At 37.1% G+C, this 22,411-nt stretch overlaps 1 protein-coding gene and 1 long non-coding RNA gene across 6 annotated transcripts in view; one reads left to right on the forward strand and one right to left on the reverse strand.

Annotated features, from left to right (window-relative positions):
• Window positions 1-17,464, reverse strand: part of RHAG (Rh associated glycoprotein) — a 78,248-nt gene extending 60,784 nt beyond the window's left edge. For all 4 annotated transcript variants that reach the window (XM_077162040.1, XM_077162036.1, XM_077162038.1 and 1 more), the window contains exon 1: window positions 17,102-17,464. The gene's annotated coding sequence lies outside the window, so the exon portion shown is untranslated. The remainder of the gene's footprint in view (window positions 1-17,101) is intronic.
• The window catches only part of LOC143684764 (uncharacterized), a 146,221-nt gene that overhangs the window by 56,386 nt on the left and 67,424 nt on the right, over window positions 1-22,411 (forward strand). The window contains exon 2 of one of the 2 annotated variants that reach the window (XR_013176152.1): window positions 14,090-14,166. The exons of the other annotated variant lie outside the window; for it this stretch is intronic. This is a non-coding gene — a long non-coding RNA (uncharacterized LOC143684764). The remainder of the gene's footprint in view (window positions 1-14,089; window positions 14,167-22,411) is intronic. 2 annotated transcript variants of the gene reach the window in all.

The raw sequence follows: 22,411 nt of genomic DNA on the forward strand, positions 1-22,411 counted from the left end.
GTAAGCAGGATTAGGTGAGAAGAAATTGGTTCTTTTAGAGAAAAGGTACAAAAAAAGAAGAAGAAAAAAGGAAGATTAAAAAAAAAGAGAAAAATGAAAAGTATCTGTTGTGGGTTGAAATCCTAATCCCTGATTCCTGTGAATGTGACTTCACTTGGAAATGAGGTGTTTCTATATGTAACAAAATTAGGAGAAGTCATACTGTATTAGAATGAGCCCTAAACCCAAAGACTGGTATCCTTATAAGGAGAGAGATTCAAAGACACAGGGGAGACACACACAAAGGGAAGATTACCAAGTAAAGATGGAGGCAGAAATTGGAGTGATCCAGCTATAAGCCAAGGAATGTCAATAATTGCCAGCAAACACTAAAAGCTCTAGAATAGAGACATGGGAAAGTTTCTCCCTCAGAGTCTCCAGAAGGAACAAATCCAACCAACACTTTGACTTTGAACTTCTGGCTTCCAGGCTATGAGAGTCAGTCTCTTTTGTCTTAAGTCACCCATTTTGTGGTACTTCTTACTGCAGCCCTAGGAAACTATTACATCAGCTGACTAAGTTCATACTTTCTCTGTTCTCATTATCAATGTAAAGAGGATTTTATTACTGAATGCCCTTACATATACCCATCAGGCCATACTGAAGACATTTCTGTCCTTTCCAGAGAGACAACGGATCTGTTATTTGGGAGATCCCTAGAACAAATCTTTATTCCAGAATTTACCACAGATAACCCAAAACATTTTAATTTAAGTGGTATATGAGGTCATACTAGGTATATGAAGTCATACTTCTAGTATATAAATTTCCTTGAAAAGTTTTGCCAAGTTAAATTCTTTGCATTTACCCTGACAGAGGAATTCAGTCTCCTGCAAATTCTCTTCAAGTATTTTTGGGTCTTTCTAGGTAGTTTTCATATGCACTGTTGAATAAAATTTTCCTACAATTGCCACTTTGTTCATGAGCTCATTGCGCAATGACAGGAGTTGCTGGGGAAACAGGCTGACAGGTATTCACAGAATGGGTCATCTTATCCACTTGATTATTAAAACCTTCCTCTGCTGAAGTCACCTTCTGATGTGCATTCACTTGGGACACAAATATCTTCATGTTTTTAGCCCACTCAGAAAGGTCTATCCACATACCTCTTCCCCAGACCTGTTTGTTACCAATTTTCCAATTATGGCCTTTCCAAGTCCCTGACCACCCAGCAAACCATTAACAACAGCCCATGAGTCAGTATATAAAAACACCTCTGGCCAGTTCTCCTTCAAAGCAATGTGAATGACCAGGTGCTCTGCTCGAAGTTCTGCCCACTGGGAGGATTTTCCCTCACCACTGTCCTTTAAGGACACCCCAGAAAGGGATTATAGGGCTGAACTGTCTGCTTTCAGGTGGTACCTGCATATCATGCTGAACCATCTGCAAACAAGGCCTGAATTTTCTCTTCCTCAGTCAATTCACGGTTAGGAACTCCCCAAGAGGCTATAGCTCTGGTCTGGGAAAGAGAAGTTAATGTGGCATGAGTGAGGGCCAGGGACGTTTGGGCCACTTCCTCATGTAACTTACTTGTGCCTTCAGGAACTTCTCAGGCCCTATCTCATATAAACTATATCCATTTTATGGTGGAGAGTTGCTGTGCATGCCCAACTTTATGGCTTGGTGGGTCAGACAACACCCTGATATAATGATAGGCAACTCACGTCTCATGGTAACTTGGTGGCCCAAGGTTAAGCATTTGGTCTCTACTAAGGCCCAGTAACAGGCCAAAAAGTGTTTCTCAAAAGGAGAATAGTTATCTTCAGCAGATGGTAAGGCATTGCTCTAAAATCCTAAGGGTCTGGATTGTGATTCTCCTATAGAGGCCTGCCAAAGCTCCAAATAGCATCTCTATTTGCCACTGACACTTCCAGCACCGTTGGATCTGCTGGATCATATAGTCTAAGTGACAGAGCAGCTTGTACAGCAGCCTGGACCTGTTGCAGAGCCTCCTCTTGTTCAGGTCTCCACTCAATATTAGCAGCTTTCCTGGTTACTCAATAAATGGGCCAGAGTAGCACACCCAAATAAGAAATATGTTGTCACCAAAATCCAGAGACCAACTGCGTGTTGTGCCTCTTTTTTGATGGTAGGAGGGGCCAGATGCAGCAACTTATCCTTCACCTTAGAGGGGATATCTCGACATGCCCCATACCACTGGACATCTAGAAATTTCACTGAGGTGGAAGGCCCCTGTATTTTTGTTGGATTTATCTCCCATCCTGTAACACCTCTAACACCCAAATGCCCTACCAGTAAGTCTAGAGTAGTTCCTAATTTTTGCTCACTAGGTCCAATCAACATGATATCATCAATATAATGGACCAGTGTCTTGTGGGAGGGAGAAACGATCAAGGTCATCCCTCCCACATAGGGCTGGGGATTTGATATACCCCTGTGGTAGGACAGTGAAAGTATATTGCTGACCTTGTCAGCTGAAAGCAAACTGTTTCTGGTGGTCCTTACTAACAGCTATTGAGAAAAAAGCATTGCTAGATCAATAGCTGCATTCCAGGTACCAGGGGATGTATTGATATACTCAAGCAATGATACCACATCTGGAACAGCAGCTGCAATTGGATTTACCACCTGGTTGAGCTTATGATAATCCACTGTCACATTGTAAGACCAATCTGTTTTCTGCACATACCAAATAGGAGAATTGAATGGGGATGTGGTGGGAATCACCACCCCTGCATCCTTCAAGTTCTCAGAAGTGGCAGTAATCTCTGTAATCCCTCCAGGAATCTGGTATTGCTTCTGATTTACTATTTTGCTAGGTAGGGGCAGTTCTGGTGGCTTCCACATGGCTTTTCCCATCATAATAGCCCTCACTGCATGAGTTAGAGAGCCAATGTGGGGATTCTGCCATTGCTCAATATGTCTATTTCAATTATACATTCTGGAACTGGAGAAATAACAACAGAGTGGGTCCAGGGCCCCACTGGACCCACTGTGAGGTGGACCTGAGCTAAAACTCCATCGATCGCTTGACCTACATAAGCCCCCACTCTGACTGGTGGACCAGAGTGATGTTTTGGGTCCCCTGGAATTGATGTCATTTCTGAATCAGTGTCCATTGTATGGTGCTGTTTCTCCCATAGCCAGGATCCCTGGGTCCAAGGGGTCGAAATGGGAGTGGCATCACTCACAATTACCCCTAGTGATCCACTGGGAAATTTTTTGCTTCCTGTCCCTGCTACCTGAGCTCTGCTGGTCTATAGGTTTTAGTTCCAAAAGGGGGAGTGCTTCCACCAGGAAAAACAACAATGATTCCATTGAACTGGAATCTAAGACTGCCACCTGGTCACTTTGAGCTACTCATGCCCCTGGATCAACAAACCAAGAAAGGGATTACATTACTTGCTGGGGTGATTGACCCTGACTATCAGGGGAAAATAGGACTACAACTACACAATGGGGGTAAAGAAGAGTTTTCCTGGAATATAGGAGATCTCCTAGGGCGTCTTTTAGTACCACCATGCCCTGTGATTAAAATCAATGGAAAACTGCAACAACCCAATCTAGGCAGGGCTACCAATCGCTCTGAAACTTCAGGAATGAAGGTTTGGGTCACCCCACCAGGCAAAGAACCACGGCCAGCTGAAGTGCTTGCTGAGGGTAAAGGAAACATGGAGTGGGTAGTGGAAGAAGGTGATGATAAATATGAACTATGGTCATATGATCAGTTACATAAATGAGGACTGTAATGCCATTTTGTTCATGTTTTACTATTTAACTTGTAAGATATCAAGTTTAAGAATGAATATTACCCAAGGAATTGCACCCTGTTCTGGAGAGATTTAATGTATTTCCGGTTATATGCAGGACAGTTGAGTATTGTTAGGTGAGAAAAAAAAATGTGTCTTTTATTATTTTCTATTTAGAAATTAGGTATGGTTTAAGGTAATCAGTATAGCTGCCAAGTTGACAAGGGGTGGACTGTCATGGTGAGGTTCATGTGTCAACTTGGTCAGGTGGTGATACCTGTTTGTCTTGTTGGGGAAATGCTCCCTGTCTTTTGCTATGAGGACATTTCATAGAATTAAATCATGATCACATCAGGTACATCCACAGCTGATTCCATTTGTAATCATCCAAGGGGAGTGTTTTCTCTGATGAGTGATGCTTAATCTAATCACTGGAAGCCTTTTAAGGAGTATTCAGAAGAGACAGGCTCTCTTCCTGCTTTGGCCCGCGAGCCTCTCCTGTAGAGTTTGTCCAGATCCTCCATCAGAATTATCAACTTCACAGCCTGCCCTACAGATTTTGGACTCTGCGTTCCCATGGTTACATGAGACACTTTTATAAATTTTGTGTTTACGAATATTTCCTGTTGATTTTGTTTCTCTAGAGAACCCTAACTAATACACCACTTTTCTGTTCCATATGACAGAATAGTAATAATTCCAGTGGGTTCTGTAGTCTGTAATAGACAGCTACTACTACGTCTGTTCCCTCTCTCACATGCATTCCTTTCTTTTGCTTCTTAAGCAACTTGCAATTTCCTGCTGTGGTTACCTGCCTCAGTGAATATGCTTGCAAACTCATGCCTCTTAGTTACTGCTGGTGTGAGACACTTTCTTAGATACTATTACTATCATGCTGTTCTTATAAGACAACAATTCCTGTTTCCTAAGGAATTGCCGAGTACAGAAGTTCCTAATAGTTACTATTTCTCTTTCATTGTGTTGCCATTTTTCTCTTTTCTACCTGGGTATGTTGTCCATCCTGCTGCTTTATCAGTTTTAACTGTGCCTGCTGTTGACCAGCACTGTTCTACCAGACATGGCAGGAGCCAAAGCTACTTCATCAGGTGTGGAGAAATTCCACCTGTGATGCTTTCTATTGGGAGTGTTCCTGAAATGCTGCTTACCATAAAGTTTTTGGAATTCAATGAATCAGATTTCTCATTTTTAACTTAATGGACAGTTACTGTCTTTATTCTGTTGAGAAGAAATCAATAGAAGTGGAGGCATAAAAGATAGTGGAGAAGGAGTAGATAATTGATGACACAAACTCTAGGAGAAGACAGAGAATATTTAGACCCAGAAAATTGGATAGTTTTGAATGGGAAGAAAAGTCACTTTGCTGGAAGAGAGGAGGGAATCTGTAAGGGAGAGATTTGCATAGCAGTTGGACACATGAGTTTTGGATTTAGAGCCTGGGTTCAAATCTGAATTTCATCTCTTATTAGATGAGTACTGTGGGCACAATTTCTAATCTGTTCTTATTTATGAAGTTTAAATAATAGCTGTCTTATTATGTTGTTGGAAGACGAATGCATGTGAAACAACGCATGTAATTAATGCATGTAGCATGATGTCATGAGAAATGGCAATTAAAGTGCTTAGTACAGGGCTTAGTGCATAACCAGACCTCCATGAATGTGCTATTTTTAAGGAGAGGTATAGATACAGAAAAATTAGGGCAAAAATCCTGCTTCCTTATCCCTGTTTTCTCTGTGAAATGGAGACAAACTCTTAATTGAATATAAGCCTAGCAAGATTGTTTTATGAATCAAAACAAAACAAAACAAAAATGCCTTAATTGCTTTAAAAAAAGTGAATCAAGGTATTCTCTACTGGAGCAGATTCTGCTTCCTAATTTAAGACCACACCAAATATGTAACAAGTCAGCATGTTTAACACAATATCATCATAGCACATTTTAATAGAACATTTGAAATAATTCATGGAATAATTCATGGTTTAAATTAGTGTCTGTAGGGTAGGCTGTAAGTCACTGTCTACAGAGAAACTGATTGAAGAATAAGGGATGAAGGAATATAGTCCATGCAAATCTTAGTGAAAGGACTTAACTTTGTCCTTGATTCAAGTGAAGCAACATTCATGAGGCCAGAAAGGTAGGGAGTAATCAAATATGTTTATTATAAACATAGAAAATTAAGTTGTATTTGTAAATGGAAGAGGAGTCGTATCTATTGAGGGCCTGTTATGTTCTAGGTATTTTAGCAGTTGATTCTTCATCTTTTGCTTATGGGAAATTCTCATAACCAATGGGATTTATGTGGCCTGTAATTCAAGGCTTCTTCAGAAGTAAGTTAGGTTTTCAGATGGTTATTTGTATTCTTCCTCCCACTTCTCATTCATCCAGAGCACCGGTAGAAAGTAGAAGACACAGTCATACTGTGGGATCCCATACAATGGAATAGTGAAGAATAACTAATGAGACACTATTTACAGAGGTGTGGATGAAGTGAAAAGAACCTGACCAGATTGTGATGTACTCGGGAGCTCTCCTGAGGTCTGAAGGACCAAGAGTAACAAAACTGAGTTATTGGAGCTTGGGGAAATTGGGGCCTTGTCAGATGGTCCATCCAAACAGATGGGGTTATAGAGGGACACAATCACTGCCTGAACCCAGACCCAAAAAGATGGCAGAAGTGATGATGGGGGAAGGTATTTCTGACCTCTCTTTCCTTCCATTTTCTGCCTGCCTATGTAATGTGATATAGTCTGTCCATAGGTTCAGGCTCTCCAGAGTCACAGAGCAGGTTATGAGCTCATACATGAAGAATGAATCTGACATATAAACAGGGAATGACCAGCCTGTCCCTTTGTCTCTCATTAAAAAAAACAAAAACAAAAACAAAAAAAACAAACCCAAATCCCTCACATTGAAGTATAAGAAAGTAATATTGGCACAATTTAGAAAAATAAAAACAGGCACAGACTTTGGTACTTTAAATATCACACATATTAAAAATTATCTGGATCTCACAATTTATCTTGATATCGTAAGGTGAGAAAATTCTATGTTTTTATGGACATTGTCTTTTATTGTACATTCAAACAGGGATATATAAATTTCTTGGTGTTATTAATGTTTCTAAACAACTGAACAGTTCAATCAATGAGTTAACTGTTTGCTTTACAATTGCCATGTGCAAATTATTATGTCAGTAATGATGGATGGAGGAAATGTTGCAAAAAATACACTCAGCCTTCAATATTTGGACTATTTGTGCTCTTTGTAGTCAACTCCCATGCCCAGACACCCAGTGCAAGCTCATCACAACCGCTGTTCTGTTTTCTGAACCTATAGTTTATATAAGCTTGTTGCAATGGACTTAATCTAGAAAAATAATTTTTTTTCTTTACTACAAGCACCTAGAGTCAAAGTCATACCCTTTACAGATTTTGAAAAGTACTTTCACTCTTCCCCATTCCCTGTTTATTGTTCATTGTGTGCAGTGAAGTAAAAAACATGACTGGGTGAATTGACCTTTCAGTGAATATCAGGTGCTATTTGGTAAATATCAGTTGATTCCTGTAATTGGAGACAAAAGGATATTATAAATCCCTATCATAACGTCAAAGCAAACTCAGAGACGAATTTGAGCAAATAGCAAAGTCATTCTTTATTTGTAATGTTTGCAAGTGAGTCCAGCTTTCTTAGAAAAAACCCAAAGCATTGCTGTTAGTTTGTTGATTATTCTCACTGGTGGAAAAACTACATAAAGAACATAACCAAGGTTTATTTAAACATATTAAGAGTTGTGGGTTTTAGAAAAATAATTTTAGACTGCCTTTTATTTCTTTAAAAGTCCATGAAGTGGGCAGGCAATGGTGGCACAGTGACAGAGTTCTCACGTTGCTATGCCAGAGACTTGGGTTCGATTCCTGTTGCCTGTCCATGCAAAAAAAAAAAAAAAAAAAAAAAAAAAAAAAATTCCATGAAGCCCTTTGCAGGGATGGGTTGGTGGATAGGCTTGAGCTGACCCACTGAGCTGCAGCCACCCTTTGCCTCCTCTTGACCCTCCCACTTACATCATGTCTTGTTCCTGCTAGCATTTACTCTAGACAGTGTGGTTGGAATTCATTGGGCTCAGAGCTATGATGCACCAAACCTGGCTAAAAACCTTAGATGCCAAGAAGAAATCCTCTAGTACCTGAACCTGATTCCAACTGCCTTCTGTCTATACTGATTCTACTGTCCTTAAGGGCCTCCTTTGCCTTCTGAACTGAAAGCTTTTGTTTTGCTCTCCAGGCTCAGTGGTTTTCTTCTCTGCTAGATGTTGAATCACCTTAGAGCAAAAATAGGGCCACAAGGACCACAAGTTAAGAACTGCCTTTTATTTTCCAAGGTCCTTTTCCTGTCCTTCCAACTACTTGGGAGATTCTAAGACTAGAATTACGGTGCTAGATTAGTGAACATGACCTTTATTGGTAGTCTTTGTGGTTTCTGCTACCCTTTTAAGAGAAAAATCGATGAGTTTGTGTAGTTGATCAGATACAAATAATGCTAATTGCACAATTGTAACAATTACAATGGGTGCTTGATAAGCATTTGACACTAATGTTGTTTCAAAGTAATTAAAGTTAATATCTAGAAACCAGTTTCTCATGAACATCTATTTATTTTATACTGTTGTCAGGCAGCTTCATAGTTGTTATTTTAACCAGTACAAATTTTACTCTTCATTAATTGAGAAATTAGATTCTAAGAATTGTCAGGAATTGGGGAATGTAAAAGCGTATAAAATCATGGTCTTGGTCCTCAGTGTGTTATAGTCTATTTAGTATGCTTGTTTTTCCTCAAAGTTTTATTTAATATAGCTCTTTTCCCTCAAAAGAATCATACTTACTTTAAGGGATTACAGGTATAGTTGAAATTACATAGTAGGCAAATGAGAAGTGGTCTATCAAGAAAAATTTATGCCTCTTCATATTTAAAAAAATAATTTACACTATAACCTTACTGAGAGTCTTAGAAGAAAAATTTGGCCCAAATGTACAGTGGAATCAGTACCTTAAGTAGGAGAATTTCCATTTCTCTCTGCCACTTAGCTTTTTTTTTCTCTAACCAAAATGACCCTATAATTTGTCAAATGTATTATCCAGTTTACAATGTTTGGATAGCTTTTCCAATGGATCAAGATAAAAAAATGATTTAGTGAGAAGAGTCTTTTTCCACTTCTGTTCTTGTGCCTAGTTCTTGTCTTTGGAAGCATTCGCTGTTACCAGTTTTCTGAATATTTTTCCAGAAGGAAATACTTCTGAATATTTTTCCAGTGAGAATAGGCCTAGAAAAATATCCATATATCTGTATATGGGCATTTTACACAAATGATAACAAACCATGTATCTACTTCTGTCCCTTGCCTTTTTTTTTTTCTTTTTTCTTCTTTTTTTAGAATCATGTATTAGTTTGTTAAGCTGTTGGGATACAATATACCAGAAATGGAATGACTTTTATAAAGGGAATTTAATATGTTACAACTTTACAGTTCTGAAGACGTGAAAGTGTTCAAATTAAGACACCAAGATTACCTTCACTCAAGACAGGCTGATGCCATCTGAGACACTTCTGTCAGCTGGGAAGGCACATGGCTGGCATCTGCTGGTCCTTGTTCTGGGTTCATTGTTCTAGCTTCTGATGCCAGTGGTTTCTTCTCTAAGCATCTGTGGGCCTTCACTCATTTCCTCTGGGTCACAACTCAGGGTTCAGCTTACTTAGCATCTCATGGGAAGGTACATGGTGACATCTTCAGGGCTCTGCCTGTATCTAGGCATCTGTTCTCTCTGTGGACACTCCAAGCATCTCCAAACACCTGTGTCTGAAGTAACTGTTATCCAAGTATTGGCATTTGTTCTGAAGTTTCTTCAAAATGTTTCCCCTTTTAAAGGACAGTAAACTAATCAAGCCCCACCCTGAATGGGTGGAGTCACATCTCCAGCTAAACAAAAGGTAACACCCACAGTTGGGCACACTGCAGCTCCGTGGAGATAATCTAATCAAAAGTTTCCACCCTGGGCAGTACAACGGTGGCACAGTGGCAGAATTCTTGCCTGCCATGCCGGAGACCTGGATTCTGTTCCCAAAGCCTGCCCATACCAAAAGCAAAAACAAAAACAAAAAAAGAAAAAAGGAAAAGAAGAAAAAAGCTTCTGCTTTACAGTATTGAATCAGGATTAGAAGAAATGGCTGCCCCCACAAAAATGACTTTTATGGGTGTACATAATAGCTTAGAGTGGCACAAATGGAGATATACCATATCAGTAAGAAAGGAACAGGGATCTACAGTCATCTTTGGCTAAATAAAATTCTATTGAATGAATATACCATAATTTATTTAATCTGTTATGGATGAACATTTAGGTTGTTTCTGACTTTTGCTATTACAGTGATAACTTTGAACCCAGTGTCATTCATTATACATGGCTGTACTGGTATATCTATAGGATAGAGTCCTAGAAGTGTGATCTGTGCTAAATATAGCTAAATTCTCTTTTAACAGGGTGTTTTGTGTCTGAGGGCTTGTTGGCCAGTTTTGATGATAATGTCTTTTCTGAAGATATTTTATCAGGATCAACGAACTAGAAGAATCATTTAGAGACACCTTATTTTTAGACAGTGATGATATATCACGAAAATCCTCTAAAGCCTTCATAAGATGATGTCAGTGATATTTGGTTTCTTTAGGGATGTTCTAAGACATTTGAAGTCCTTGAAAAGTAAAAATCTATGTATGGGTTATGATATATAATTTAAAAAATATTTTTATTGACAAAACATAACAGCATACAAATACGAACATTCTTAACATATGAACATTCCATTCTTGGTATATAATCAATGACTCACAATATCATCACACAGTTGTATATTCATTACCATGATCATTTCTTAGAACATTTGCATCATTTCAGAAAAAGAAAAAAGAAAATCTCATACATACCATACCCTTACCCCTCCTCATTGACTGCTAGTATTCCATCTACCCAATACATTTTGACCTTTGGTCCCCCTATTTTTTTCTATACCCCTTACCCCTCCCTTTCATTGATCACTAGTATTTCAATCTACTCAATTTATTTTAACATTTACTTATTTTTAATCCATATGTTTTACGCATCTGTCCACAGCCTAGATAAAAGGAGCATCAGACACAAGGTTTTCACAATCACACAGTCACATTGCAAAAGCTATATCATTATACAGTCATCTACAAGAAGCATGGCTAGTGGAACACAGCTCTGCAGTTTCAAGCACTTCCCTCTAGCCTCTCTAATACACCTTAAACTAAAAAAGGGATATCTATATAATGTGTAAGAATAACCTCCAGGTTATTCTCGACTCTGAAATCTCTCAGCCACTGACATTTTATTTTGTCTGATCTCTGTCTTCCCCTTTTCAATCAAGAAGGTTTTCTTAATCCCTTGATGTTGAGCCCCAGGTCACTCTAGGATTTCTGTCCCACATTGCTAGGGAGGTTTACACCCCTGGGAGTCATGTCCCACATAGTGAGGGGGTGGTCAGTTAGTTTGCTTGCCATGTTGGCTGAGAGAGAGATAGGCCACATCTGAGCAACCAAAGAGGCTCTCTGGGGGTGACTCTTATGCCTGATTTTAAGTAGGCTTAGACTATCCTTTGTGGGGATAAGTTTCATATGAACAAACCCCAAGGTTGAGGGCTCGGCCTATTGATTTGGTTGTCCCCACTGCTTGCAAGAATATCAGGAATTCTCCAAATGGGGAAGTTGAATTTTCCCGCTTTCTCGCCATTCCTCCAAGGGAACATTACAAATACTTCTTTATTCACTGTTCAGATCACACTGGGATTTATAGGGGCATCACACTGCACATGTACTTGTGGTGTTCAATTAAACTGACTATATGAGTTAAATTAGGAAATGCACTAGTCAAAATATAAATTTTGTACCAAATAAACATTTCTTGCTTCAGTCTCACACAGAAGTTGAAGTTTTAAAATATGAATAACCATCTATTTTCAACACCCTACAATATTGACATTCCTTTGTTCTTCCTTATGCAAAAGAATTTTTTAATTTGTACATTTGTCACTATCATTGTACACTCTAGGCATTCCTAGATTATACCATCTCAGTCTTTATTGTCTATCTTTCCTTCTGGTTTCATATGTGCCCCCAGCCCTCCTCCCTCTATCCTTCTCATATTCAGCTTCATTCAGTGTACTTACATTATTGTGCTGCAATCAGGTAGTATTGTGTTATCCACTTCTGAATTTTTACAATCAGTCCTGTTGCACAATATAATGTATAATTTGATCAACCAGAACATTCTTTAGTGATTCTCGAGAACTCAGAATAACCAAACTATGTGATAAATAATCTGGTAAGGAAAAAAAAATCCTTTTCTGGGAAAGTAAGAGACTCAGGCTCTAGTCCTGCATGGACCATTAACTTGTACTAGATTATATGAGAAATATGTCCTCCTTTTCCATTTTTTTCTCCATGTGGGATTTACATGCCATCGTCTTACATAAAGGATATTACTATGTGTTCCTTTTATCCAAAATTTGGATATTCTTAATATGATAATGATATGGGTGAGAAAGTAGAAATGATATATGAATAGACAAACAATATGAAAAAGAGACAATAAATGCACACTTTGAAGTGAAAGCATTGGAGTATAAGGAACTTTTAGGAACCTTTATCTGTTTATAGGAGGAATAGTGGAATTTTATAAAAAGGGATATATTAAAAGTTGGCCGGGGTGAAGAGCTTGATGATTTAAAATCCAAATATGATAAAGTGTAAAATAATGAATGATATTTGGGAAGCTGTAAGAGTAATAAACTATTCCTGTGAGTCAGTGGGAAGGAGGTGAGGATGGGTGAAAATATTCAAGAATTTGGAGCCAAAGAGGAGAAAAAATTAGATAGTTCAAAGACAAAAAAGTCACTATTATTTTTTCCTTTTTGAATAGATAATGAAGTAATCTTCTAAAAGCTGGTTCCTTTCAAGGCAGTGTATTGAGAGGAGAGGCAAAGTGACTTTTGGATTACACCATATAACATTCATAAAGAAATAGTCAGTGCTTTCCACTATTCTGAATGATATAGTGATGGAATGGGGATCTTTTAATATTGTCTGACTTCTGGACTTGTGTAGAAAATAGTAGAGAGCTACAGATCCTTTTCTAGAAAGGACAGTTTTCAAGGCATCGCTAATGATGTACAGCTTGTGGTCCTCTGGGACCTCCTTATTACTTACCATTAATTTCTCTTTCACTTGGTAAACTGTTTGCCATCTTACATGTGTCTACTGTGGCATGAGCTGATGAAGTAAGTAGTTTCAGAACTCCATGCCTTAATGTGACACAGAAATGTGACTTGCACATTATATAACAGAGAAATAATGTACATTCTATATTTGGCCAAGAAAGAAAATTTGGCCAAATAATTTTGGCCAAAAAAGACATGTCAGGACTCCTGACAAATGCCAGTCTCCTAATTTACACCAGATTCCTCATTTCTCTCCTTATTAAATTCTTCTCATTCTAACCCTCTTTCTATTCTCTTAAATATTAGTTTTGTATTACAGTACTGTCTTAAAAAACTTTCACTGTTTACTTCAGTTTCAAAGTCTTAAGTATGAGAATGACATCTCCAAAACCTGGATCTTCTCTGCCTGATCAAATTGTTATACATAACTACTTTCTTAAGTATGCTCTTGACAATCTAGCTAGGTTTGCACTACTCTTTCCTAGTGGAAATACTCCCAGTGTTTAAAAAGGCCATGGCTATCCTTATTATAAGCTAAAACCTATCTGTTCATCATTGCTCCTCCCTCAATTTTCATCTCCTTCAAATGCTTTCTTAATTATTCCATTCCCCTTTTCCTTCAATGAACTCCTACAACCCTTGCTTTATGCATCATTCACTTTTAATACTTTAATCATCACCACTTGGCATTGTTGGCTATTTTGTGTATATAGCTAATGCTCCAACTAAGTTTAGAGCACTTGAGAAGCATAAAATGTGCCTTACCTTCATATTGAACTGCTTGCCCTGGACTAGAAATTAAGTATAGCATTTTTTTTTTTTTTTGCATTTCTCAGTGCTATAAAAATGACTGAGCTCACACTGATTCAGATGTGGGGGAGGGGGTGGATAATTAGCAGTGCTAAGCTATCCAGAAATTCCCATCTTTTTTTTGTGGGGGCCGTTCATAGGTCTTTTTGAGAATCTGATGAAAGCTATATAGCTCTTCATAAGAAGATGGCACACACTTGTATCTTCAATATTTTGCTTTCAGTATGAAGAGGTTCATGCATTTTATAGATTAACCTGTCTGTGAACTTCAGGATAAAAGCCCCTAGGATATATCATAAGGTAAGAAGTTCTTGCTCCATAATCTTCAGATGACCTGCACAATTTTTCTCTATGCTTTGGGGCTATTCACATATCACCCATGGAACCTGCTTTGAGTCAGGATTGCTCTAGACCTAGGTTTCTTTTTATACTTCTTAGGAAGAGCTCTTTAATAACATTCATCAGAGAGGCAACTCCTTTTTTTAAAAGATATTTTTATTAAGAAATCTTCACATATACAGTTCATACATGGTGTAAAATCAATGGACCACAGTATCATCACTTAGTTGTGTATTTATCACCATGATCATTTTTAGAGCATTCGCATCACTCCGCAAAAAGAAAAAAACCATATATTCCATACCCCTGAACCCTCTCTCTCATTGACCACTAGTATTTCAGTTTACCCAATTTATTTTACCCCTTAACCCCCTATTATTTATTTATTTTTCCACATATTTTTACTCATCTTTCCATTCCATGGATAAAAGGAGCATCAGACACAAGGTTTTCACAATCATACAATCACATTTTAAAAGGTATATAGTTATATAATCGTCTCCAACAATCAAGGCTACTAGAAACAACCCAGCAGTTTTCTGTTATTTCCCTCCAGCCATTCCAATACATCATAAACTAAAAAAAAAAGATATTTATATAATGAGCAAGAATAACCTCCAGGATAACCTCTCAACTTTGTTTGAAATCTCTCAGCCACTGAAACTTTATTTTGTCTCATTTCTCTCTTCCCCCTTTTGGCCAAGAAATTATTTGGCCAAATAATTGGTCAGGACTCCAAAAATTGGTCAGTCCAAAAATTATTTGGCCAAAAAATAAAAAAAACTCATACATACCATACCCCTTACTCCTCCCTCTCATTGATTGCTTGTATTTCCATCTACCCAATTTATTTTAACCTTTCTTTTCCCTATTTTTTTTCTATATCCCCACCACTCCCTTTTATAGATCACTAGCATTTCAATCTACTAAATTTATTTTAACATTTGCTCCCCCTATTATTTATTTATTTTTAATCCATATGTTTTACTCGTCTGTCCACAGTGTAGATAAAAGGAGCATCAGACACAGGGTTTTCATAATCACAGTCACATTGTGAAAGCTATATCGTTATATAATCATCTTCAAGAAACATGTCTACTGGAACACAGCTCTACATTTTCAGGCACTTCCCTCTAGCCTCTCCACTATACCTTAACTAAAAAGGTGATATCTGTATAATGCATAAGAATAACCTCCAGGATAACCTCTCGACTCTGTTTGGAATCTTTAAGCCATTGGTACTTTATTTTGTTTCATTTCTCTCTTTCCCCTTTAGGTCGAGATGGTTTTCTCAATCCCTTGATGCTGAGTCCCAGCTCATTCTAGGATTTCTGTCCCATGTTGCCAGGGAGGTTTACACCCCTGGGAGTCATGTCCCACATTGTGGGGGTGGTGGTGGTGGTGGTGCAATGAGTTTGCTTGTCGTGTTGGCTGAGAGAGAGAGGCCACATCTGAGCAACTAAAGAAGTTCTCTGGGGGTGACTCTTAGGCCTAATTTTAAGTAGGCTTAGCCCATCCTTTGTGGGATAAGTTTTGTATGTACAAATCCCAAGATTGAGGCTCAGCCTATTGATTTGGTTGTCCCCACTGCTTGTGAGAATATCAGGAATTCTCCAAGTAGGGAAGCTGAATTTCCTCCCTTTCTCTCCATTCCCTCAAGGGACTTCACAAATATTTTTTATTTACTATTCAAATCACTCTGGGATTATCAGGGCATCACTCTGGACAAACCTACAAAATCTCATGCCCTATTCAAGGTTCCATGTACTTATGGTGTTCAATTAAACTGTCCACATAAGTTATATTAGGGAGTGCGTTAGTCAAAATATAAATTTTGTTCCAAATATACATTTTTTACTTTTATCTCACACATAAATTAAAGTCTTAAAATATGAATTACCATCTGTTTTCAACACACTGCAATATTGACATTCCTTTGTTCTTCCTTATGCAAAAACATTTTTTAATTTGTACATTTAATCACTATTACTGTGCACTCTAAGCATTCCTAGATTATGCCATCTTAATCTTTATTGTCTATCTTTCCTTCTGATTTCATATGTGCCCCCAGCCTTCCTCCCTCTATCATTCTCACATTCAGCATCATTCAGTGTACTAATATTATTGTTTTACAGCTAGGTAGTATGGAGTCCCCTCTTTTAAGCATGATGCTAGATTGCCTCTGTGATTTTGAGTGGCTCTGCATTATATAACAGAGAATTTGTGCACAGATAGGAAGTACAAACTCCATTACCTACTCTTTTCCCCTTGAATATATTTTTATTGTGGAGCCAAATATACAGGAAATCTTGGCAGAACCAGTGAACTCTAGGTATCACGAAACAGAATTGTGTTCACTTAGGTAGAAGACTTTTTTTTCCTAGTCCATTTCTGGTACCTATTATTCACAGCCCTCAATTTACTATTTATAGAAAAGCACTGCCATTCCTGTTCCCAAATTGTTCCTTGCCACTGAAGGAGAGGGAAAGTACCAGCAACTTTTCTCAATACCCCAGAAAGCTAGTCAGTATTCTTTAATGCTAAGAATACCTTCTACTTATGAAGTATTTTATAGTTTCATTTTTCTTTCATACAACACTGTGCATAAGACTGCCAATACTTATTTAAAGAATAGAAAACTTAACAGGCAATTGAGAGGCCCAAGCCTTGAACCAAGGCCTCTTAACTTCTGCATTCTCTGGGCCCACTAGCAAATGGAGTAAATCCATCTTTAAAAGAAGAATGATCTGTTTTATTACATTTCTGCTTATCTTTAAGAATCACTCTGAATTGTAATTTCTCAGCAGCAAGTGCTGACAGTCACCCTCCTCCGTGTGGTGCATCAGTCACCCTTACAATTTTACATAACCCCCCTCACAATCAATTCAACACTCACCTCATTATTCTCTGCTGATAAGTCCAGGCTGCATTGTTCTCTGTCCTCAGTATGGTATATATCTCTTTATAGATACCAACAGAAAAAGCAGTCTTTCTTCACAACTCCTAACAGTTTTTTTTAGCACTTGATACACATGATTTAAAAAATATATTTCTTGCAGTTTTATTTAGTATAGCACAATGTTTCTCAAAGCATGATCTATAGACAGTCTACATCAGAAATAGCCAGGATACTTATTAAAATGCTGACGCATAGACCCGCATAATCAGAATCTCTGAAGGTGAAACTCAAGTGTCTGACTTTTAAACAAATGTCTCAGATAATCCTTATACATACTCAAGTTTGATAACTACTTGACTAATACAGTCAGATCTTGATGTGCTCACCTTCTTTCAAGCCTGTCCCTCAGTCATGAAGTTAGTTACATTTGCATGTGATTTGCAGTAATAAATCCACATTACACCTGGGTTATTATTTGGATGGTTAAGAGTTCTGTAGCAGTCCCTTTTGCACATAGGTTTTGTTTTCTTTATTTTCTAATGCATGTTTCCTGAATTTAATTCTTGAACACTAGCCATGTGCTATGTGCTAGTGACACATAAATAAATATCCATAGTTCACTCAGGTGGATTTTTGAAATAAATTTTATCCTTTTTTCTGGCAAACTATTCATTTTCCATCTTTTAAAACTAGGTTGGAAAAGAAAATTACTGTCTTCAAGATTGTGCTTCCCACCCTTCCTGCTTGCATTGTAAAACAAAAAATCTAATGGAATACCTATTGAGAGATAAGATTACGGAGTCATTCCGTAATGACTTAAAACATTATCTTCGACCACATTATCTTTAAGCCTCGACCACAGGCTTAAAACATTATCTTCTTTTGGCAGTACCAAAGACTTGCTCTGAAGAGCCTTCAAAAGCTCAAGAAGCAAAGAGAGAGATTATATGTAAAGCAGAAATTTCCCCTAAATCCTTTGACACAGTATTTACTCCTACTTTTGTCATTAGAGCAGTTGTAGGTTTACAGAAAAAATCATGCAGAAAGCATAGAGTTCCTAAATACCCTCTCCAGAGTATTTCCTATTATTGTTATATGTTATATATAACAATATTATATTATTATTAACTATAGACTATAGTTTATGTTAGGGTTCACTTTTGTGTTGTACAGATCTATGGTCTTTAAAAAATTTTCATTCTGGTAACACGCATACAACTTATTTCCCTTTTAACCATTTTCAGCATAAAGTTCATTGGTATTAATTACATTAATAATATTGTGCTGCCATCAATACCATATATTACCAAATCTTTTCCATCATGCCAAACAGAAGCTCAATGTGAACTAATCTGTATCTCCTAATTCCTTATCCCTACCCTGGTCTCTGGTAGCATGTATTCTAATTCTGATTCTATGAATTTACCTTTTCTAATTATTTCCTATCAGTAAAATTATACCATATTTGCCCTGTTGTGTCTTATTTCATTCAACATGATACCTTTGACACATTTTTAAAATATAAATGACAGATATATAAAATCTTTAACTTGGATTCTCACCCTCCCTTGTAAGAGTATAGAACTTAGGTTGGTATAATGGGAAAAGTCCTGAACTAGAGCTGAGAGATTCAGATTTTTCTCAGCACTGCTATTAACTGGCTGTGTGATATTTTAAAGACAATATCCCTGATTTTAAATTTTCGTCTTCCAATGAAGAAGTTGGACTATTAAAATTCTGCAACAAATTTGTGATAAAATAACAGAAAATTAGTGCCTATCTCTTACAGCTATTTCAGTTTTAGAAATTATCAGAAGCCTCAAGAAGACCCCTAAGCATGTTCCTCATATTCCCCTAGTTTTTTATCTAAATGCAGCTAGAACTTAAATTAGTGTAAATCTGTAAACCCTTTTTTTTTCCTCAGCTGCATTGCACAACATTTTTATATTCACAATTTTTGGAGGCAACAGTAGGAAATTTATAGGCACTTTTTCTTCTTTGAACAATTTCAACTTTCCTGATTAGGTGAATGGTAAAAATACTCCAGGCTGCATTTCAGACATTTTCATTTTTAATTAAGTTGGGAAGTTTGGGCATTTGGGGAATTTCTTTTTAATCTCAGTTTTCAAAGGACAAACAGTCTGCTGAAGTCCTTTGAAAAGGAGTAAGTGGCACAACTTTTCAGCCAACAAAATGTCACTTTTATGTGGTAATAACCCACCTACAGAGAATTTTTGTAACAAAATAATCTACATCAGAAAAAAGCTAGAAGTCAGTGAAACCCAGTACTAGGAAGAGAAAGGAGAGGACATTGCTATGTGCATCTCCATGTTGCGGAAAAGCCAAGGACCCCGAGGATTGCCAGCAGCCAGCACCAAATCACCACAGTCTTTGGGAGAAAGTGTTATCTTGGCGCCTGATTTGCATTTCACCTAGCCTCAAAACATTAAGCCAATAAATTATTGTTGTTTAAACCAACTCATTGTGTGGTATTTGTCTTAGCAGCCTAGGAAATTATGGCTCATGGTGTCTTGTGGCTCAAAATTAGCCTGTTTTAGGATGAGGAAAAGAGCTAAATTTTCTTTCCTTGATTAAATTTCTTTAATTAATTAATTTATTTTTATTTTTTGCATGGGCAGGCACCAGGAATTGAACTCAATTTCTTTTAATTTAAAAAGCAAAATGTTTTCCCACTATTTTACATTTATGAAACAAAATCTCAGTACTCTACAAAAGGTTAGAAAAATGGTATGACAGCTTTCCTTGAAAAGAGCACTAAAGGATCCTAAGATCTTGAAATTTCTCATTGTTGGCACAGGATTTGGGCTAGCCTGTCAAAATGGTTTATCAAAACAAAAAGTAGTAGGGATTACCTGATTATTGCTAAAAACAAAACAAAACAAAACAAAAAAACACACTACAAAAAATTTTGCCCCAATTATAAGATTCTTTCCTCCTGCACACCATCAAAAAAAATTATACTTTTTTCTCACTGTTGCTCTGGAATTTTTCCCTGGAAAAGCTTTCTTGGATAAGCCTCTTAAAATATTTTTTTTACTATATGGTTGTGAATACCTCTTTTAGCTAACTGTCAACAGACATTTTTGTGGAGGAGCATTGATGGGTGAACATGGTAGGAGGTGGGATGGGATATGGGGAAGACATAATTGGTAATAGATGTGGTTTTGGTGGGTTATATGGTAACTCTGTGTTTGACATTTTGAAGAACTTGTCAACACTTTTTCGAAGTGATTGTATCATTTTACATTCCCACCAGCAAAGTATGAGTGTTCCATTTTTTTCACATCCCTACACCAGTTATTGTCCTTCTTTTTTAGTGTAATCATTCTAGGGGGCAAGTTCACATCTTACTGTTGTTTGAATTTGCATTTCCTTAATAATTAATGATGTTGAACTCCTTTTCATGTGTTTATTCACCATTTGTATATGTTCTTTTGTGAAATGCCTATTCAAATTTTTTGCTCATTTTTAAATGGATGAATTATTTTTTTATTAAATTACCTATAAGATGCGTGATCCTTTATCTTTTATCAAATATTTGCAGATATTTTTCCCTTGTCATTTCATTTTCTTAATGTATTTTTAAGAACAAAATTTAAGAATTTTTTTTTTTTTTTTTTTTTTTTTTTTTAAAGGAAAGACAGAGAGAAGGAAGGAAGGATAGAAGGAAGGAAGGAAGGAAGAAAGGGAAACATCTTTAAACATTTTCTTGTTTTATTGTATTCTGTTTCTCCGTTTTTGTTACATGGGCTGGGGCCGGGAATCGAACCGAGGTCCTCCGGCATAGCAGGCAAGCACTTTGCCCGCTGAGCCACCGCGGCCCGCCCAAACATTTTCTTGTTTTTTTTTTTTTTTATTGTATTCTGTTTCTCCGTTTTTGTTACATGGGCTGGGGCCGGGAATCGAACCGAGGTCCTCCGGCATAGCAGGCAAGCACTTTGCCCGCTGAGCCACCGCGGCCCGCCAAGAATTTTTATGAAGTATAATTTATGTCTTTTATGGCTATTTCTATAATTTTCATATTTAAGCTTTTTTTGCCTAAGGTTAAGAAGTTTTAGAGGCTTAGCTCTTATATTTAGGACTATTATCCATATTGTGCTCATTTTTATGTATGGTGTGAGGAAAGAACCTAAGTTTATTTTTTCACATATAGATATCCAGTTGTCCAAGCATCATTTGTTGAAATGTCATTGAATTTTGTTAGCACCTTTGTTGAAAATCAATTTGAACATAAATATTTATTTCTGGACCCTCAACTTGGTTCCTTTGAACAAGAGTTATATTTGACAATTTTATCTGACTTTCTTATCATTTTGTTGAATTTGCTGAACTTTTCATTTTGCTATTCAGGAAGGCTCTATGTGTTGTTAAATAATAAAATCACTCTTTTATATTGTGTTGAATATTTGTTGTGAGGCCTAAAACTATGTGATTTCTCACTTAATACTTCCAATTCAGGCAAGCACAGATTATTTTTTCCTTATCCCTACTGCTGTATCTGACTTCTCTTATGTCCTTGTATGGTTCTAGCATTCCCTCCACATCCCCGCTATCTATCCATTGCTGTTTCTTTCTAAATGTCTCTCTTTTTTTCCTCTTATTCCTCTACTCTGTGAGCATTAACATCTGGGTATCTGTGTTAATGTGGAGAGGGGTGTGGGTGGTGGTGGGGAGAAGATTAAATAGCACAAGAAGGATAAGTGCACCAAGATAAGAATTGTATTGTCTGAGATGTTAACTATTGGAAAGCTAAATAAAATCCTTTGATAAGAATGGTCATAGCTTGATATGCTTAGATATATAATCTAAGCATTTTATTGTTCCATGGACATTTCAAATGAAATTTAGATTATGACTACTGTCTCATTGGATAGATATTTCTTTTTAAAAAAGTTTCCAGTGTATTAGAAAAGCCAGAAGAAAATACTTGAAATTGTTGAACTGTAATCCAGTAGTCTTGATCTTTGATAATGATTGTATGACTATGTAGCTTTTATCTTGTGACCATGTAATGGTAAAAACCTTGTGATTGACACCCCCTTTATCCAGTGCATGGGCAGATGAGTAATAAAATAAAAATGTGTAGATAGGTTGGGAATATGGGGAAAATACCCCTATATAAACCATGGACAATAGTTAGTAGTACTATTTTAATAATCTTTCATCAATTGTAACAAATATAATTATTGTTAAAGATAGTAGAATTACAAAAAAGTGTTATCAATTATAAGAAATTTTTCACAGTAATGTAAGTGTTGGTGCTGGGATGGTACATGGGAATCTTTT

The sequence above is a fragment of the Tamandua tetradactyla genome, chromosome 5 (assembly GCF_023851605.1).
Source record: "Tamandua tetradactyla isolate mTamTet1 chromosome 5, mTamTet1.pri, whole genome shotgun sequence".
Lineage (NCBI taxonomy): Eukaryota > Metazoa > Chordata > Mammalia > Pilosa > Myrmecophagidae > Tamandua > Tamandua tetradactyla.